This window comes from Canis lupus, chromosome 4, assembly GCF_003254725.2.
Source record: "Canis lupus dingo isolate Sandy chromosome 4, ASM325472v2, whole genome shotgun sequence".
NCBI classification, from domain to species: Eukaryota; Metazoa; Chordata; class Mammalia; order Carnivora; family Canidae; genus Canis; species Canis lupus.
This window is the reverse complement of record NC_064246.1, coordinates 81877756-81897548: the sequence shown is the minus strand read 5'-3', so window position 1 is coordinate 81897548 and position 19793 is coordinate 81877756.

The window sequence follows — 19793 nt, the reverse complement described above, 5'->3', positions numbered from 1 at the left end:
TCAGTGGCAGCTTAAGAGATTTTATCATCATGACCATAGCACCAGAATTTAGTTTTCACCTCTTTATTTCTCTATTGTTCTTTAACATTAATCTAATGCTTCTATTTTAATTTTTTATGTAATTGAAAGAGAAAAATCACATGTGGAAACTTGTTTAAAGCAAGAACTGAAAAAACTGACTGTATCCATAGTCTATTTCTAAGCAGGAAGCTGAGTGTAAAAGTTGTGTTTCAAGCAGATTGGATAAACATTTCTATAGTACATGATTTCTGTAGAAGGGTAAAGAGGGAAAAAGCATAGCAAGAATGTGTTCAGTGACAGATTGGGAAATTGAAAGCTTTGAGAAGAGATGACTGATGAAAACTATCAAGATCCATAAAATAATAAAGACATATTAACATAATTTTAAAGTAACTTTCAGTGTGGTCTTTGTTGTAAAGCTTCTCAATTCCCACTTTCTCACCTCTAGGACATTCATTAAAATCTGCTTCACACAGGTTTGGTTGACATCTTACAGAACACGAAAGATTCAAGATTTGGACAACTGAGCAAGAAAAGGTATAAATAGAAGAGGAGGTGAGGTCCAGAACACAGATTACAAACCCAGAGGAAGCAACATGTCAGAGCTAGAATTGCTTAGGGGTTAAAAGTGTAACTGTGTCCTAAAAATCTCTGAAGATTAAGAAAGCATTTCTAACAGAAAAGGAATAGGACAAAAGTCTTTATTTAAGGAGTTGGCCTCTTTCAAATACATTTACGTGGCATTTTGGGGGGCTTGCCTACTAAATAGGTATATATTTCGATTCTGATTCTGTAACTATGCTATTGTAACTTTTTTCTAACTGTTTTGCTATGACCCAGTGTATCTCAGTTTTGCTTCTCAAAACGTCGGCCAAAGTCTTATTAGAGGGCTATCAAAGAGGGGTATATAAAATGGGCAATTGCAATATTGTGTTTAATGGGAAGACACACACATAAACATTGTAAATTTTGTTAGTAGAAGATTGAGAAAATTATCATCAGTGCAACTAATTTGAAGCTTTACATAAATCAAACACAATGACAGTGGACAATTATAAGAAAAAAGCATGGTACAGGAGAATATCTGTTATTATACCATTAAAAAAACATGAAATAAAACATGAAAGGCACACAAGAACTTTTATATGAATTCTCAATGAGTCACAGTATAAATAGTGACTCCTCTGAGGAAGGATCCTGGAAAATTCTGGAACTGAAGTGAAAGAGTAACTTATTCTTCACAGTTTACTCTTTTTAATGATCTCTTTTTTTTCCTTTTTTTTTAGCTACATATCTGTACTGTCTATTCAAATCAACAAAATGTAGATATGAGAAAATCTAAGTATTTACTCCCAAGTATCACAAAGAATTTACCTCATTTTATTGATAAAAAAAGAAAACTTATTTACTGTGATCTTTGTCTAAAATCCTCTGGATTTAAAGAAAGAGGAAGAAAAACTCAAGACATATTATGTAAATATGTGGCAATTTTGAGGTACTTATTTTTTTAAGATTTATTTTATTTATTTTAGAGACAGAGAGAGCAAGCACAAGTTGGGGGGAGCAGAGATAGAGGGAGAAGCAGATTCCCCACTGAGCAGGGAGCCCGATGATGAGGGGCTTGACCCCAGGACCTTGGGCTCATGACCTGACGCTGAGGCAGATGCTTCCTTGACTGAGCCCCCCAGGCACCCCCCATGGTGCCCTCCAGGAACCCCAATTTTGAGATACTTATTGAAGAATACAACATGATACTTTGAAATATTTGTTTTAATAAATACAAATGCAAAAGGGAATGCACATATAAACTCCTTTTTTTGTTGTTTCTAAATAGTAAAATAATTGAGGAATATTTTCCTATCACCACATTGCCAGGTGTCAGTTTCCTATTATTGTGAAATTGGTGCTGGTTCCTTTTTCATCTTGCCATGTTTTCCACGCCCTTCAATATTAGCCAGGGGTTTCCAGAGAAACGGACTAACCACTGGTCGTGTGGTAGTAGCTGGTATTTATTAGATTTTTACTTCCTTCAAATATTCATTCTGTTTTCCCTTTGCCTTCAGTAAGCACCTCAGTCATTCATGGCTCTTTATCTAGTGTGGTGACTCAAATCTTTATTCCCAAAGTGTCTGGGCCATTCCTCGTCCTGCCAGGGCTGTGTTGTTATAGTTTCCCATTGATTTTAACCACAGAGCATGGTGATCTAAGAGCTGCCCTAAGGGAGCTCCTGTATTCCGTACATACTCCTCCCTGCCTCCATCGTGGATTAGTAATACAACTTTCCTTTGGTAATCAATATTATCACTGCAGCCAGCACATTAACTCTTCTTTGCCTGAGAAGCCCAATTGGACCAAGTGACAGTCTTAGCTTCCCATTCTATAGGATCATTGTGTGTGTCCAGGTGGAAACAACCCACTTTAAGAAACCAAGACCTCTAGGCCAGCATATCATGGGGTAGGGGTGACAGGAAACAATAATTTTGCTCGTGGGTCACTAGAAATAGTACATGAGTGGTGCCATTCCCATTTCCACCCTTTGACTCCTGGATCCATGCATCTTGGCTGTGGGAGCATCTATTGGATGTGGATTCAGAGCATGTACAGCCTCCTGGGGAACACTGCCCCAGCCCAGCAAGATGTGGTGACCCAGCTAGTGCAATTACTGAGTTTTCAAGAATTCACTCCACAGTCTTTCAAGTCAATTGCTTCCAGATAGTCTATAGTCTGCATGGGCTGCTATAACCAGATGCCACCCTTGGTCATTTCAGTGGCAGCTGGGGAAAGAGGTTGACTAGCATCCACAGAGAGAGTCATTCTATCCATTTGACTTTTAAAAACTTTGTTTTTATTGGAGTTCAATTTGCTAACATATAGCATAACACCCAGTGCTCATCCCGCCAAGTGTCCCCCTCAGTGCCCATCACCCAGTCACCCCAAACCCCCTCCCACTTCCCCTTCCACTACCCCTTGTTTGTTTCCCAGAGTTAGGTGTCTCTCATGTTTTGTCACCCTCACTGATATTTTCACTCATTTTCTCTCCTTTCCCTTTATTCCCTTTCATTAACTTTTTTTTTTTCTCTGCTGAGATAACCTTTTGGTGACCATTCACATCAGAGACAAATATCTTTGCTTTTTTTCACCCATTCAGGAAGCTCCTCCCTAGACTTCGTTGTCACTAATCCATGCCCGCAACTCATGATTCAGTATATACTGGCTGTTTTTCCTTCCAAACAAAATAAGCAGCTAGGTACACTTCTCAAAGCTCTGCTCCCTGGGAAGATTGCCCTTCACCACTGATCTCAAGGGGTCGTAGTGCCACGACTGTCTGCTTTCAGTGGTGCCTGCTTCTCATCCAGAAGTAGTGTAAACCAGGTCTGAGGCTTCTCTCCCTCTGTCAGCTGGTCAAAGGGAACCCCTCCTGAGGTCATAGTTGCAGACTAGGAGAGAGAATGTAGTGGAGCAGGAGTGGGAATCATGGGTGTTTGGGCCCCTTCTTCATATAATTTACTTGTGCCTTCAGGAACTGCTCAGGCAGTTAGTGTCTATACCACATGCATTTGAGATGTAGGGTTGCTGGGCGTCCCAACTTAATGTCTGGGTGAGTCAGATTACTTCCAGTTCATCATTGGCAGCTTAGGTTGCATAGTAACTTCGTAGCCCATGATTAATCATTCAATCTCTGCTAGGACCTGTTTCTTGAAAGTATAGCAGTTATTCACAGAGGATGGCAGGACATTGCTTTTAAACCCTGAGGGACTGCACTGTAACTTCATCTAGGGGACTGTCACAGGCTCCAGATAGCGTTCCTACTAGCCACTGACATTTCAAGCACCACCAGATCTGCAGGATCATATGATCAAAGCAGTAGAGCAACTGGCACAGGAGTCTAGACTTGTTGCAAAGCCTCTCTGTTTTGGGCCCCACTCAATATCAATAGCTCTTGTGTCACTCAGTAAAAGGATTAATCACATACCCAAATAAAGACTATATTGTCTCTAAAATCCAAAGGGGCCCACTAGGTGTTGTGCTTCTTCTTTGGTTGTAGGAGGGTTCGGATGTACTTATCTATCTATCTCCATATACTCTACACCCCGGTCACTTGGAAATTTCACTGAAGTTGAAGGCTCTGAATTTTTGTTAGATTTATTTTCTACCTTTTGACACACAAGTTTCTTCATAAGTCTAGAATAATCACTGCTTCTTGCTTACCCGGTCTCATTAAGTTCATGTCATTACTCTAATGGATTAGTGTGATATCTTATTGAAGGGAAAGGTGATCAAGATCCCTGCAAATTAAATTATCTCATAGGGCTGGATATATGCCTGAAGTAAGATAATTAGGGTATATTACTAGTCTTCTAGCTGAAAGCAAACCAATTCTGGTGAATTTTTTCTACAAGGATATAGAAAAGAAAGGATTGGCCACCTCAGTGGTGGCATACTTTGTACTGAGGAATATGTTAATTTGCTCAAGGAATGAAGTCTGGTATCTGGTAAAGTAGCTGTAATTGGAGACACCACTTTGTTATGCTTAATGGTAATCTACTGTTACTCTCTAAGATTCATCTGTTTTCTGACAAAAAAAAAGATAATTTGAATGGGGATATGATAGAAATCATGTATGGAGAAGAGCAGTCACAGAGCAATTAATTTCTCATAGTAATGTTGAATGTTGCGTCTTCTGGAACCTCCCAGGCTAGGTCAGTGGTTCCTAAATAGTAAATTGTCTCTAACTTTCCAATTTCTCTAAGCTTTTGAATATTTTCCTCTACTGTAAATCGAAGCAGGTCTGGCATCTCAAGTTCACTTAATGTGGATCACCCTCTTGTCCCTGTTTCAGCCAACCAAGCAAACAATCTGATAGAACCCTTTCTGACTCCCCAAGTTGAAATATTAAATGCAGAAATCTGTGTTGAGAGGGTCCATATCAATAAATTTGGTATGATCCAATTTTATGGAGGTTTTTCCATCATTATCCCACACCTTAATATATATTCCCACACATATTCCCCAACTTTCTGTTTCCCTAAATTAGAAAAATCAAGTAGTTCTTTTGGAGAGTAGCACCATTCCTTATGGGTCATCCTTTGTACCTGACCTTTAAGAGTTTCCTGAGATTTTAGGCTAATTATAGGACAAGAAACAAAGAGGGGTTGTGGAAGGGAGCCTTAGTGTTTGCAGGACAACTTCCTCACAGTAGACCATTACATTTTCTTCAGGCAGGGTAGGGTTAATCTCTAATATGGATGGAGAGGCTACTGAGAGTGGCAAAGAAAACTCAAAGAATTTTAAGGCTGAGTGAATCTTCCATTCATCCCTATTCCAACTTTCAGTAGCCCACATCTTCCCAATCACTGCTCTCACTCTAACATAGATACCTTAAGAGGCTGGGAATTCAGTTGCCTTGTTACTCAGCCACTGGAAGAATAATATTTGGCGTTTGGGTCAGCCATTAATTGCTCTATGATTTCTCTTCTCCATACATGATCTCTATCATATCCCCATTCAACTCATTATATATATATATATATATATATATATATATATATATTTTTTTTTTTTTTTTTTTTTAGTCAGAAAACAGATAGGAGATGAGCATGTTTTCCAGGCAGACGTAGAAGCTTTCAGATCATTTACGTGGCTCCTGAGCTGGGAATTCAAATCCCTGAGCTCATTCTTTGCTTTCTCCATTTTGTACAGACATATTAGGAATAACTACTTAATCTAATTTTATTCATTTGTTTGACTGAAATATTGAAATATACGATACCTTTCAGTACCATATGCACCAATCCCTTGCTTCCTAAGTGCTTTATTAGGACCATCCAGTGTTGATATTTTGTGTATCTCTATTGCCACCTCACAAGATGGACTCTCAGTGCTCTCTTTATTTCTGGAAATAGAGTTGTTAGTATCTTCAATCTAATCAGAATGGAGAGCCAATTCTGGAAATTGCAAAAGCAATTCAGGAAACTCATACTTAAGATCGTATTCCTCACTACCAGTACTGTGTCTCCATATTTGTTTTAATCAGCGTTCTCCAGAGAAACAGAACCAATAGTGTGTGTGTGTGTGTGTGAGAGAGAGAGAGAGAGAGAGAGAAGAAAGAGAGACGAAGACACAGAGGAATATTTGTTTTGATAAATTGGCTCACATGATTTTACAGCTTCCTAAGTCCAAAATATGAAGAGTGGGGCAACATGTTGGAGAAGATTTAATGCTGCAGTTCAAGTTCAAAGGTAATTGGTCAGGCAAGGGCCGATGTTGCACTTCAAGTCTGAAGGTCATCTTCTTGCAGAATTCCTTCTCACCTGGGAGAAGTCAGTCTCTTGTCCTTTTGTTCAGACCTTTAACTGATTGGATGCAATCTACTAACACTGGAAGGCAACCTGCTTTACTAAAAACCCATTGATTTAAATTTAATCTCATCCAAAACACCTTTGTAGAAACATCCAGAATGATGTTTGACCAAATAATTAGTTATCACAGCCCAGACTAACTGACATATAAAATTAACTGTCTGACTTTATATTAGCATGCAGCCTAAAATTATGTATTTGTCATTAATACCAAATGCCTTTTCATTTCAATAGGTTTTACTACTTCTAGCATTTTTTCAGGAAAAGATAAATTTTAATTAATACTTAAATTCTTCTTTCATTCTCTTTTCATTTCTCAATGGAGTAGTGAAATTAAACTATATGTCCTCTTTTAATATAAATGCCTTTATCTCATGTATTAATCAGCTTTTCCTGGGGTGATAAATAATCCCCAATCTCAGTGGCTTACAAAACCAAATGCTTATTTCTTCCTCTTATTCTGCATTTGTTGGGCTCAGCTGGACTCCACTAGCTTTTTCATTCTAGGACTCAGGCTGAAGCAGTATCTGCTCTGTGGACATGATGTTGTTACTGAAGAGAACTCAACAGGGGTAAGCATAAGGCTATGAAGCTTAAGGCGTCTCTTGGACTGAGCATACTGTTCTTCACACAATCTGTTGGTCAAAGCCATTCATGTGGGCAAAACCAGAGTTGATGGGCTGGGAAGGCACATTCTCTCTACTCTCCTGGAATGCACCAGAGTCACATGGCAAAAAGCAAGGAGGTATAATAGTATCATCAGTAAGTAGTTAAGAGTTCCGAATCATCATCATCATCATCATCATCATTGCCGTCATCATCACCAATGTCTACAACAGTGTTACTAAAGAAATGTAATGTACCCAGATGCATAATATTTTAATAAGCAGGAGGGAGTTGTTTTGTTTTTTTTTTTTTTCCAAGCCAACCCGGTTTTTCTGTTGAAAACATATTCTTTCACATTAATACATAGTGGAAACATAAGGCTCATGATTAACATGGCTAACCTTCAATATGCTCCAAAACAGTTCTATGTGGAGGACGATTATGGAAATCTGAAGGGAAGGCACATTTTTTTAATGATAAAAAACCTTTTAATAGTAATAGTTCTGTCTCTTGTATATTTTATATTGTTTCAGGCTCTTCAATGTGCTTCATTGGCATGACCTTTTTTAACTGTCATAAAACTCATGTGAAGCAATTACTCTTATTATCTCCATTTTAAAGATGAGAAAACTGAGGCGATGACAGTTTGCCCAAGTATCTCTATTAATAAAAAAGAAGTAGCAGAATCAGAATTCAACTTCAAGCATGTAAGAGCCACAGTATCAAACTGCTGCTTCTATAACATAGAGGTTATAAATACCGTATCATAAAAAATGCCATTGTATTTTTTCATTAAAAATGTCTAATAAAGGTTTATAACATATGCGTTTAAAATTTAGATTGTTTCTTCTTAAAAATATATGAAAATAGGGGCATCTGGGTGGCTCAGCAGTTAAGCATCTGCCTTCAGCTCAGGGCATGATCCTGGGGTCCTGGGATCGAGTCCTACATCGGGCTCCCTACATGAGCCTGCTTCTCTCTCTCCCTGTGTCTCTGCCTCTCTATGTCTCTGTGTCTCTCATGAAGAAATAAATAAAATCTTTAAAATATATATATGAAAATATAGATGCATAGATTCTCAAGAAAACTTTCCTAAAGATCTTTGGAAGCATTTGCACAAATAGAAAGATGTATTTCACATGAGGATACAAGGTTGGAGTGATGGGTTCTACATTCACAGATTTAAATATAGGCAATAGATAATTTTACTTAATCAGAATTCACAGGAGTTATTTTTAAAGACATTCTTATCATTCATCTCATCAGTTTCTGTCAGATATTCATGTTATGAATTTCTCTCTGTCATGTATATACTTTAAGAGACAAAACATTGGTTGTATATGTGTTTTCAAGATTATCTTTAGAAAGTTGACTTTCAGCATGCATGTTAATGAGACTATGCTTTTAAAGCATTAGTTTTCAAAAAAAGCTAGCAGCTATATTTAATTATAGAAATCAAATGAAGAATTCTATGTGGCAACATATGCTGTATGCATCTAAATCTGCTAAATTGTATAGAACATGCAACTTGAGTCATATATTGCTGGCAGCGGAAATATAATGGTCTTAGTATTTTTTAGTTGAAATGAGAAAATGCTAAGAGCTTAGGGATGTTTATAAATCCACATATCATATGAATTATGAATACACCTAAGCCCATAAAAACTTTATCATATCCTATTGGAATAATTACAAGAAACCTTTTATTTGACATGCTTAGCATATCTCTTGACACACCTGGATCCTCATAAGGAATAAACAGGCGTATTTGCAATTGTTTCTGAGTTCCCTATAAAGCAGTACAAAAGGAAGAGATTTAAATCACATAAAATAGAAATAAACATATATTTAGACATTAGAAGTAACATGCAATGTCCCAAAGTGATGGTATGATGGGTACAGAAAATGAAATGTTGAATAAGCAGATTATGTGTGATAGATACTACCTCTTTGTGTATGATACAAAGAGGAATTTTTACTTACTGTTTTTTTTTAAATTTATTTATTTATGATAGTTACAGAGAGAGAGAGAGAGAGGCAGAGACATAGGCAGAGGGAGAAGCAGGCTCCATGCACCGGGAGCCCGACGTGGGATTCGATCCCGGGTCTCCGGGATCGCGCCCTGGGCCAAAGGCAGGCGCCAAACCGCTGCGCCACCCAGGGATCCCTTTACTTACTCTTTTTAAAAAAGATTTATTCATTTATTCGAGCGAGATATTAAGAAAGTGTGAGTGGAGATGGGGTAAAGAAAGAGTGAAAGAGACAGAGCACAGAACCTGATGTGGGGCTCTATCCCACAACCCTAAAATTATGACCTGAGCCTAAATCAAGAGTTGGGGGATCCCTGCGTGGCGCAGCAGTTTGGCGCCTGCCTTCGGCCCAGGGCGCGATCCTGGAGACGCGGGATCGAATCCCACATCGGGCACTTAACCAACTGAGCAGCCATGTGGCCCCCATTTAACTTACTTTTGATCCCTTCTAAAATATCTTTGAAGATAAAGCTAACTTCAGTGTCTATGCATACCCATTACAATTACTAGCATACAATTCTAATTGGTTTAAGAAATTGTATGAACTCCACAAAACACTGATCACATATGGAGCTATTCAAAATTACACATCATGGTGCCACTCCTATAAAGGATAAAAAAAAAATAAGTGGGTTTATTTGATTGGTTGCAAATCATTCTATGGCAAGGTAATATTTGAAGGAAAACTTACTTATTTTTTTCTCTCCTGTTTTCTCATTTGTCCTACGAGGAGGTCTGAGAATAATTCTTCAGAAGCAAATCATATCAAAACTACTTTTCCTTATAATTAGGGGTATTCACTAAAATTTAGTATTGTTATACATTTTAAACAATTATTTTTTATTAACTGTGGGTTCTATTAGTTTTATAGGATTAACTAATTCAGTATCAAAGACTTGGTAAAACAACAGAAATTTATTTCCTCACATTTATGGAAGCTAGACGTCTAAGATTAAGGTATAAGCAGAGTTAATTTCCTGTGGGGGCCCCTCTTTCTGGTTTGTAGATCCCTATCTTTTTCCAGTGTCTTCACAGTCTTCCTTTTTATCCTTCACAAAAAAATATCCAAATCTTGGGGTGCCTGGGTGGCTCAGTCTTTTGAGCACTTGACTCTTGATTCTGGCTCAGGTCATGATTTCAGAGTTGTGGCTCCCTGTCCTCAGGCTCCATGCTCAGTGGGAAGTGTGCTTGAGATTCTCCATCTCCATCTCCTTCTTCGTCTTCCACCTCTACCCCCGCTCACATACTAAATAAATAAATAAATAAAATCTTAAAAAAATCTAAATCTAAAAGCAGATTTTCAACTATAGGCTCATAATTTGTATCATACCCTTCTTTTTTTCTCATTTATACAAGCTGCCTCTAAATTGTACTATAGCAATTTACTTCTTCTTGTTGATTTTTATTGTTGCCTCTGGCCCAGCACAGGCTATCATCCTTCTTCCTTCAATCCCTTTACAAGCCTTTTTAGCAGTTTCTTAAATTCTGATTTCTTTATCATATTCATGTTAAAACTGTTCTTAATTACTTTATCTGGTTCCTATTTTTAACATAATATTTCATGACTATGCCACCCACTCCTTTATTCCCACTGTTTATGGAAAAATGTTCAAACAATATTGGCATTTATAGTCCTTCACATTTTAAAAATATTCTAAATAGCAAACAGTCTATCATTTTTTTCATACTTTGGCCTTTTGGCCATTTTTGGCCATGCTTGCCATTTAAAAGGCTCAAATCTTTAGTTACTGTATTAATAATTTGTGGCTGTGTGCAAATATTGCCATAAACTCGGTGGCTTAAAATAACCAACAACTGTTTTATCTCTCAGCTTCTGAGTTCAGAGTCCACGCATAGCTTAACTAGGCCCTCTGCTTCCAGGTCTAACAAGGCTCATCTCCAAGTGTCAGCGGGGTAGCCCTCTCATATGAGGCTCCACTAGGGAAGATCTGCTACCAACCTCACGTGGTTTTCAGTTCCTTGCAGGACACTGGGCTGCAGACATTGTTTCTATCTAGCTGTTAGCTACCCTCAGCATCTTGCCTTATGGTCCTTTCCACAGGCAGTACAAAAGATGGCAGCTTGAGCATTAAGAAGCAGCAAGGAAAAGAAATCTTCTAACAATATGACTGACATTCTTATGCAACATAATTATGTACAGTTGATCAATATGTACATCTTATCATATTTGCTGTATGGTATTGAGTAGAGGCACGTCTCAGATTCCAGTCACATGCAAGGGGACAGGATATCACCAGGATATGAATACCAGGAGGTGGGTTTTAGGAACCACTCTAGGGTTTGTCTACCACAGCCATCTTTATGTAAACCGAGACCTTCCTTGGCTGTGACTTAATGCATGATGTTTATTCCAATATTTTATTTTTTGGCTTTTCCTTCTATGTGAACACAACCTCACCTTCCTCTTCAGAAAGCATCTTCTGACCAGTGTATTCTTAAAACTATTAAGAAGGTTATTGTTGAGCGGTGCCTAGGTGGCTCAGTTGGTTAAGCATCTGACTTCAGCTCAGGTCATGATCTCAGGGTCCTGGGATCAGGCTCTGCATTCAGCTCCGCATTCAGCTCGGAGTCTGCTTGGGATTCTCTCCTCCCTTTGCCTCTCCCCCTGCTCATGCTCATTCTCTCTCTCTCTAATAAATGAATAAACAAAATATTTTTTTTAAAAAAAGAAAGTTATTGTTGCAAGAGATCATTTGACAATTTGACATTTAAATAAAAATCAGAACTTTGTATGACATCCTAACCTATCTACTATCTTGTAGCTCCACTAAGAGAAGAAAAGCTACATACATTGTAGGAGAAAAATGTCTCCCTGTCATCTACATTTTTATGATTCTATTTTATAATCTTTCCTCGGTGCCTAATAGAATAAGGTTCATGTGTTTATAATAATAAGAAATTTGACAGCAGAAACCGTGTCTCATATGTAAACTTCATAGAGGCACATAATCCAATATGTAGCAATAATTCAAATATATTTTTAATTAATTGATTGAGTCAAGGCTAAGTAACAAGTGATTGGATACAGAATGCAAAATTATTTTTAACCAAGTAACTTGATATGATTTTGCTATATAATCTGCGTAAACAACTATGTCGGGAAGATGAATATTTCAAATTTGACTTAATGGCTACTAATCCAACATGATAAAGATTACTTTTGACGTAAAAAATGCACTCCTCGGTAAATATTTCTTGCTGATTAAATGGATTCTTTAAATTAAATTCAGCATCAAATGGCACTGTTTTTCCTTTTTTTCCTTAATAGCAATTTGGTCCAGAGTTTATTAGTTATTTTAAATTGCTGCTGAAACTTAATCTAAGATGAGAGACTCATGTTATCAGGATATAAAATAATGATACATAATATAAACTTGGTAATAAAGAAGCAAATCCTTTCAGCTCAAAAAACATCACATTTAATAGCATGCAATCTAAAGGAAGAGTATGGCTGCCAGACAAATTACTAGCATTTCTATATTGAGCAGTGATATGCATTCGTTAGTGGTTGCCAACAGACACTTATGTTAATGCACTGTCTTGCACCTCTTATTATCTAAAACTGTATATTTTTGATCACTCAGCATATATTTGTTAACAATTATTTGTCTGCTCTAGCCCATGAGTCAAACATCAGACACTTAAAATTGTTAATAGATTAAATATAATGTGGTTGCTAGATATGTGAAAAGTAGACTCTATGATTAAAATGATTTTTTACACGGTTAGATACCAAAATGAAATTCTTACAATAGTAATACTTCATTTGAATTGGTTTATAAATGTCATGTTAGCTATAAGGCAATGAATTGTGTAATGGTTTTTAGAAATCTTTTTTTCCAAGTCATGTAAAGCACTTCAGAGGTGAAGTTTCAAAGTCATGTAAACTTTTCATCAGAGTAATATTAATAAGAGTCATTATTTAAATGAGTTTTCAACATTCACTCTTTTTTCAACATACATAAATTGATACAAATATAATTTTTATGGAAGAAATATTTTAATATCTATGCAAGGCACCCAAATTTGAAGACTTGAAGCAAATTGATAGTTTAAGAACAGAGATATTATTGACTCATTAACTGATGTCACTTAATAATTCAGTTTATTGAATAGCCATAATGGAAAAGATTACTCGCAATACTCTTGAGGTGATATGAGGATGGTTATGATACTTCTTTCTTAACAACTTGAAATAAGTGATGAATTTGAAGAAATTAATATGAATGGCTGTAGTGCAAAGCCATAAAGAATATATTCATATTAGTGATTAGAATAAAATTCTATAAAGATCAGTAAGACATGGGGCACCTGGGTGGCTCAGCAATTGAGCATCTGCCTTTGGCTCAGGTTGTGATCCTGGGGTCCTGGAATCAAGTCCTGCAGCAGGCTCCTCACTGGGAGCCTGCTTCTCCCTCTGCCTATATCTCTGTATCTCTCTCTCTGTCTGTCATGAATAAACAAATAAAATTTTAAAAAAAGGATTAGTAAGACAAAATGTAATTTCTAAGTGGGGAAGTCAGAAAAACTTTCTTAAAAAAAGATGTGTACGGCACTTAAAAAATTCTGATGTTAATACTAAGTTACAATAGAGAGAAATGTAAACTCCAAGCAGAAATACATGTGAGCAATATTTTAGAGAGAAAAAAGCACTCTAGAGTTATGTACATCTGCGTTCAGTAGATTGTGATTTGACCTCATTGTTCAGCCATCCTTGCATCTATATATACCCTTTGCCATACCTATGACTTTGAAGTTTTTTTAAGATGTTCAGTGTTTTCTCAACTTTGCTTCCTACTCTTGACTTTTCACTTGACTTGTACTTATTTATGTCATGCCGTTAAGACAATACACTTTTGCAATGCTGCTGATCTCAGGAGGAGAATGAGGCACACGTAGAGCAGTGAAGCTTCAGATAAGCCACCTCAGCCATAACTCAGAACAGCTTTCTCTAAGCTGTGTGTGAACCCCTGAGTCTGGAACTGTCCACCTGACCCTAGTCTCCATCAGCTGAGTCTGTGTTGAGCTATGAATGCATAATTGCAAATAAATATTGTTATTTTCAGCCACTTAATTTAGGGGTTATTTTATACATAGCAGTTGTTGATGACTTATAATATGAACTGGAAGTTGGGGTACAGCTATAACAAAAAAGTCTATAACATTGTCATTAGAATCACACAATGAATAGATGCTGGAGAAATAGTGAAGACACTGCTTAGAAGACTAAAGAAAGTGTTGGCCTTTAATATTTAGTTATGAAACATTTGGTAAAATTAAACCCATAGTAACTTGAAAGACTGAACAGTTATCTAATATAATGTCAGCAGGGGCATGGCTTAAAAGGATATTTGAGAATGACTTATTTCTTTTTAGCCTCATATGATAAGGTACAACAATAGAAATATTATTTTCAGGAAAAAAAAATGAAACTACGTCTCACATCCAGACTATTTACTGAGCTAAGAGCCTCCAAACTTAATTACAGTGTGTGGTCCTAGACCAAATCCGAGGTGTTACCCAGTGTTATATGGTTTCCAGATAAAATCTGTGACTCACATAAAGGAGTCTCTTTTGGTCTCTTTAACTAGAAAAAAAAAAAAAGAAAAAAAGGACACTAAGAAGTGTAGGGCATCACTCTATAGTAACCTAACATTTTATTGTATTGTTATGTATAGAAAGGAGCATATGTATAAAAGAACATTCGATGTAGTTTCTGTGTAATCGACTAACTAGAATCAAATATATAGAAAATTCATACTGCTTTTAAAAGAAACCATACTGCTTACACAGACAAACAACAAGCCCATACCGCTTTGACAAAGCTTTATCGATAATGTTATCTACATCTGATCTAACAGACTGAATTTTTTAAGATATGACATGTTCTTTGGAAACTGAATGCTCTAAAGCCAGAAAGCCGGCTTCAAATATTATCTGCCATCAAACAGGTAATATTGTTTAATATTCTCTTTATAGGTGATCAAAGACAATAGCAGAAAAACCCTTAAAGATCAACGGAGAGAGTGACAACTGAGCAGAACCAGGGTCTAATTAAGAAACACCCCTTATCCCCATAAACCTGCCAATCTTTACTCAGAATGACTTCAGGATTGCTAAGAATTGGTGACTGTTCTATGTCTATCATGCTTCTTGTTGATTGAGAATTTGTTGCAGTTTTCCTGTCCATGTTTTAACATTTTTTTTTTTGTGTGTGTGGGGGGGTGTGTGATAAAGGAGGGCAGATAAGTAGCTCATCCATAGGTCATCTGATGAAGAAGATTAATATTTGAATCTGATAGAGTTGGGACGATCTGGGACTTTGAGTCTCAGGACGTGATAATTGAGTGGACTGGGAATCTGGTTGGTGAGCACAGTTTAGGTGTGGGAGGGCCCTAATTCCTCCTGATTAAAAGGGTGTAGAGCCCTCCTGGGGTGGGCTCTAATTATTCTCTTTACGTACCTCCATGATAGATATGTTACCTGTTTGTCTGACTCTGTCTCTACTACTCAGACATCAGTCTCTCTCTCTCTCTCTCTCTCCTCTCTCTCTCTCTCTCTCTCTTTCCTTATGAAGAGAAAATCAGAATGTTACCCTGTTAAATATCTCTTCACTTATTGTGAGGTCTTTCACTTCCAGTCCCAGCTCTACTACGGTTATCATTCCGCGTTCTACTGTCTTCTTCTTGAACCACAGAATTCCTTGAAGATGGGGTAAGGCTGGCTGCCTTTCCATCTCCATAATATTTTACCTGTGAGGCCACAGATAGGCGGAGTACAGTTACTAAGGGACATATAATGTAAAATTAGAATTTGAATTTTAAAGGCTGTTACTAAAATCAGGTTCCCCAGGGTCCCCCAGGAAGGAACATTAAAAGTCATCATAATGTCCTCTTGTGGATACTCCTCAATTTATCTTTTATTTTAGAAGTAGTTCTTCTTCTTCCTTCGAGGGAATTATCATCAATTGTTGATAATAAGTCTGCATCCTTGGTCACAGGACCAATGTCTCGATTTCTGCATCAGTCCTGTTTCATGATTGTCTTCTTGATTGTGTCGTTTTCAAGAACAGTCCTGGGATTCAGTATGAGGATCAGTATTAACTACCTAATTCCACCCCAGAAACCATGGTCAAGCCTGGATGCAGTCAGATTGCTTTTATAGTTAACAACAACAACAACAACAACAACAACAACAAAATTGTCAAATGGAAGTGTGTTGTTTCTTTAATATTACATTTGTCTGTCAAACACGCTAGGCTCAGACATTTATTTTGGGGCCAGTGCAGTGTCAAGAAAAAGCTAGACATCTCCGTCTTCCTTAGGAATCCAAGAATCATATTATTGTATCAGATAGTCAATGGTTTCTTTAATTTTTCGACGTGGAGCCTGCTACCATAATAAATAGTATATAACACATTTTTATGATCATTTTCCAGGGGAGGCTTTCCCCTGTAGTAAGCAATCAAATTAGTTTTCCTTCATTTTCTCTTGGCAAAGAGAGAGAGAGAGATAGTAAATTGTTCCAGTTAGATTGAGATCACCAACATCTGTTCACAGTATAAGATACCTAGGTGTGTAAGCTAAATAAATCACAAGCCAAGAGTATTTAATCATGCCAAAGACTGGATAATTATATTTAGTCATGATTTATTTCCATTTGATCAATCCAAATCGATGGTAGTGTTATTTAGAAAGTATGCTTGAACGTCCTGTAGCCACAACTAAGTTATATTTCTGATAAATGTTCTTTTTATCTACTTCAAATAGAAAAACACAATTTATCCCACATTTAGATAGGTTAAAATATGCTTTGCTGTTTTGTATTTCCAACATCTATTTTTTACAAAGGAAATGGTGATTTACAAAAGATGACAAGTTGCAAAATAGATTTCACTAGGATTTATGAATTGCAAAATGCTCTCTTGATAGTAATCAATGGTAGAGTCACTGTTTAAATTTTCTCGTTTATTTGCAATTCATACATTACAGAGCTGGAAATAGAAGCAGCCCCTTCTAAACTTTCTTTTTTTTTTTTTTTAAATTTTTTTTTTTATTTATTTGTGACAGTCACAGAGAGAGAGAGAGAATGAGGCAGAGACACAGGCAGAGGGAGAAGCAGGCTCCATGCACCGGGAGCCTGACGTGGGATTCGATCCCGGGTCTCCAGGATCGCGCCCTGGGCCAAAGGCAGGCGCCAAACCGCTGCGCCACCCAGGGATCCCATAAACTTTCCACATATAAAAGATTGTATCTTTATTACAACTGAATTGAGTTAAGGGCTTAAAGTCATAAAATTTTACATTTGGTCCACCCATTATCTTCTGATGATGTGAGAGGACATTTTTCTGTTCTTATGTTTAGAATCTTAAGAACATGGTCACTGTAGGAACAGTCTGTGATTTCATCACACACCATGGACAATGGATACTTAATAATAATGAAAATGGTACCTAACAAATACACATTTAATATATTTTTAAATATGCAACAATGTATTACTAGACATGCAGAGTAGAAATCGTTAAGTCTCCATATTAAAACTCAGGAGCCTAAAACACTGGGTACCTTACTAATATTTATAAACTAAATTATATTTATATATTCATATATTATATTCAACCAAATATTCATCAACTCTTGTCACCTTTATTTATATATCCCTTTTATGACCCCTAGTCCTTCTGAGCTCTGTCCCTTCATCTCTACTCACGCCTCTAGGGGTAAAGAATTTCTCTTTACCACCTCCTATTCTTTGTTCAAGCTTGATTCCACCCTAAATAGTTTATTTAATTTTCTTTTTCTTGAAGAGATCTTCCATTGATATTTCTTTCTTTCTTTTTTTTTTATTCCATTGGTATTTCTAAGACCACTGAGAACCAGTCCACAACAGTAGGTACTAGTATTTCTCCTGCCCTCTGCCATGTATCAAGCAAAAGAAATTTTAGGAAGATGCCTACTGGTTTTGGCTGTTCCATAAATTTATTTGCTTGTTTCTCCATGCTCCATCCTTTTGGAAGAAGTAAATATTAGCTGGTAATTTCTAGCTATTATGACAATCAAAATAATTCCAGGTCCTTTTTTTCTTTGTTTTCTTGCACAGTTGGTACTGCATTAGTCCCACTGATATCAGTGATTTCCCACCCACCCCCATTAAAGTTACATTCTGGGATTCAAGACAATGCATTCGGTTTGTTGTTGTATCAAATTGAATATTCATCCTTCTATTACTAAGTTGAAAAGTCAAGTTTTCAGTACTCATACGACATGGCCTATTTAGCAATGTTTGACACAGCTGCTCTCCATCCTCACTGAGCTTTTTTTTTTTTTTTTTTTTTTTCACTTGAATTTAAAATTGCATTCCTGCCTCACTGGTTATTATTTTTTAGCTTCATTTGCTGGATTCTCTTATTTTATCAACCTTTTACTGTTGCTATATTCTGGTTTCAGTCTTCTTTTCTCTTCCCTAAATGCATCTACTATTTGTTCTATTTTATCTGTTTCATGATTTTAAATGCATCTATATGCCAATCACTTCCAAATTATACAGTCAAAACTCCAGACTGAAATATTCAACTATTTACTCAAAATGCTTACTTACACATCTAATAAAACTTTTAAACTTAGTATATGCAAACTAAAATTGTTGTCTACTTCCTTAATGTATGCTGTTCACAGTCTTTCCCATCTACATTAATGGCAACTCAATCCTTTGGTGCTCAAGCAAAACAATGTTCTCTGATACCACATTTCCCCTTACATTCTATATCTAATCTACCTACAGACATTTTTGGTTCTCTCTTCAAAATTTCTAGAATTGGACTATTTCTCACCAGCATCACCACTGCCATTCTGAAACAGACTGCCCTCATCTCTTGTCTTGATTCATGAAGAAACTTTTTTTTTAAATGTTTTATTAATTTATTCATGAGACACAAAAGAGACAAGCAGAGATGCAGGAAGAGGGAGAAGCAGGCTCCCTGTGGGGAGCCCCATGAGGGACTGGATCCCAGGACCCTGGGATCATGACCTGAGCCAAATGCAGACACTCAACCACTGAGCCATCCAGGTGCCCATGAAGAAACTTTCTAACTGACTTCACCAATTCTTCACTTATCCTCCTCTAATCTATTTTTATCACAACAAATAGACTATTTTAGAATTTAAATTATTTAGAATTTAGAACCTATCCACTATAGACAAATGGTTACGTCCTTCCAAAATTCCTGTGTTGAAATCAATCCTCAGTATGAGGGTCTTTGAAGTTGGAACCTTTGGGAGGTGATTAGGTCATGAAGATGGAGCTGTCATGGATGAGGTTAGTGTCCTTAGAAAGAAGACCCCAGAGAGGCCTTTCATTCCTTCCACCATCAGAGGACACAGCGAGAGGATGGATATCAATGAACTAGGAACTTGTTTCTCACTAAATACCAAATCTTCCTGTACCTTAAGTTAGAATTTCTCAGCCTCCAAAACTGTGGCAAGTAAATTTTGGTTCCTAATAGGCCTTCCAGTCTATAGTATTCTATTGCAGCAGCCCAAACAGACTAAGACCTCATCTGCTAAAAACAATAAATGTCTCTTTGTGTCAGATTTTATCCCTCTGTCCGTATATGTCTTCCTTTGTACTAAAAGGGCTGGAATCGCTGAACTTTTATTTCTTAGACTTCCTTAGAAATCTAGCTTTATGTTGAATGTTGCTAATAAAAAGTACTCATATAAAATTTTGAAAGTAAAGGGGATGAAAAACTATTTGT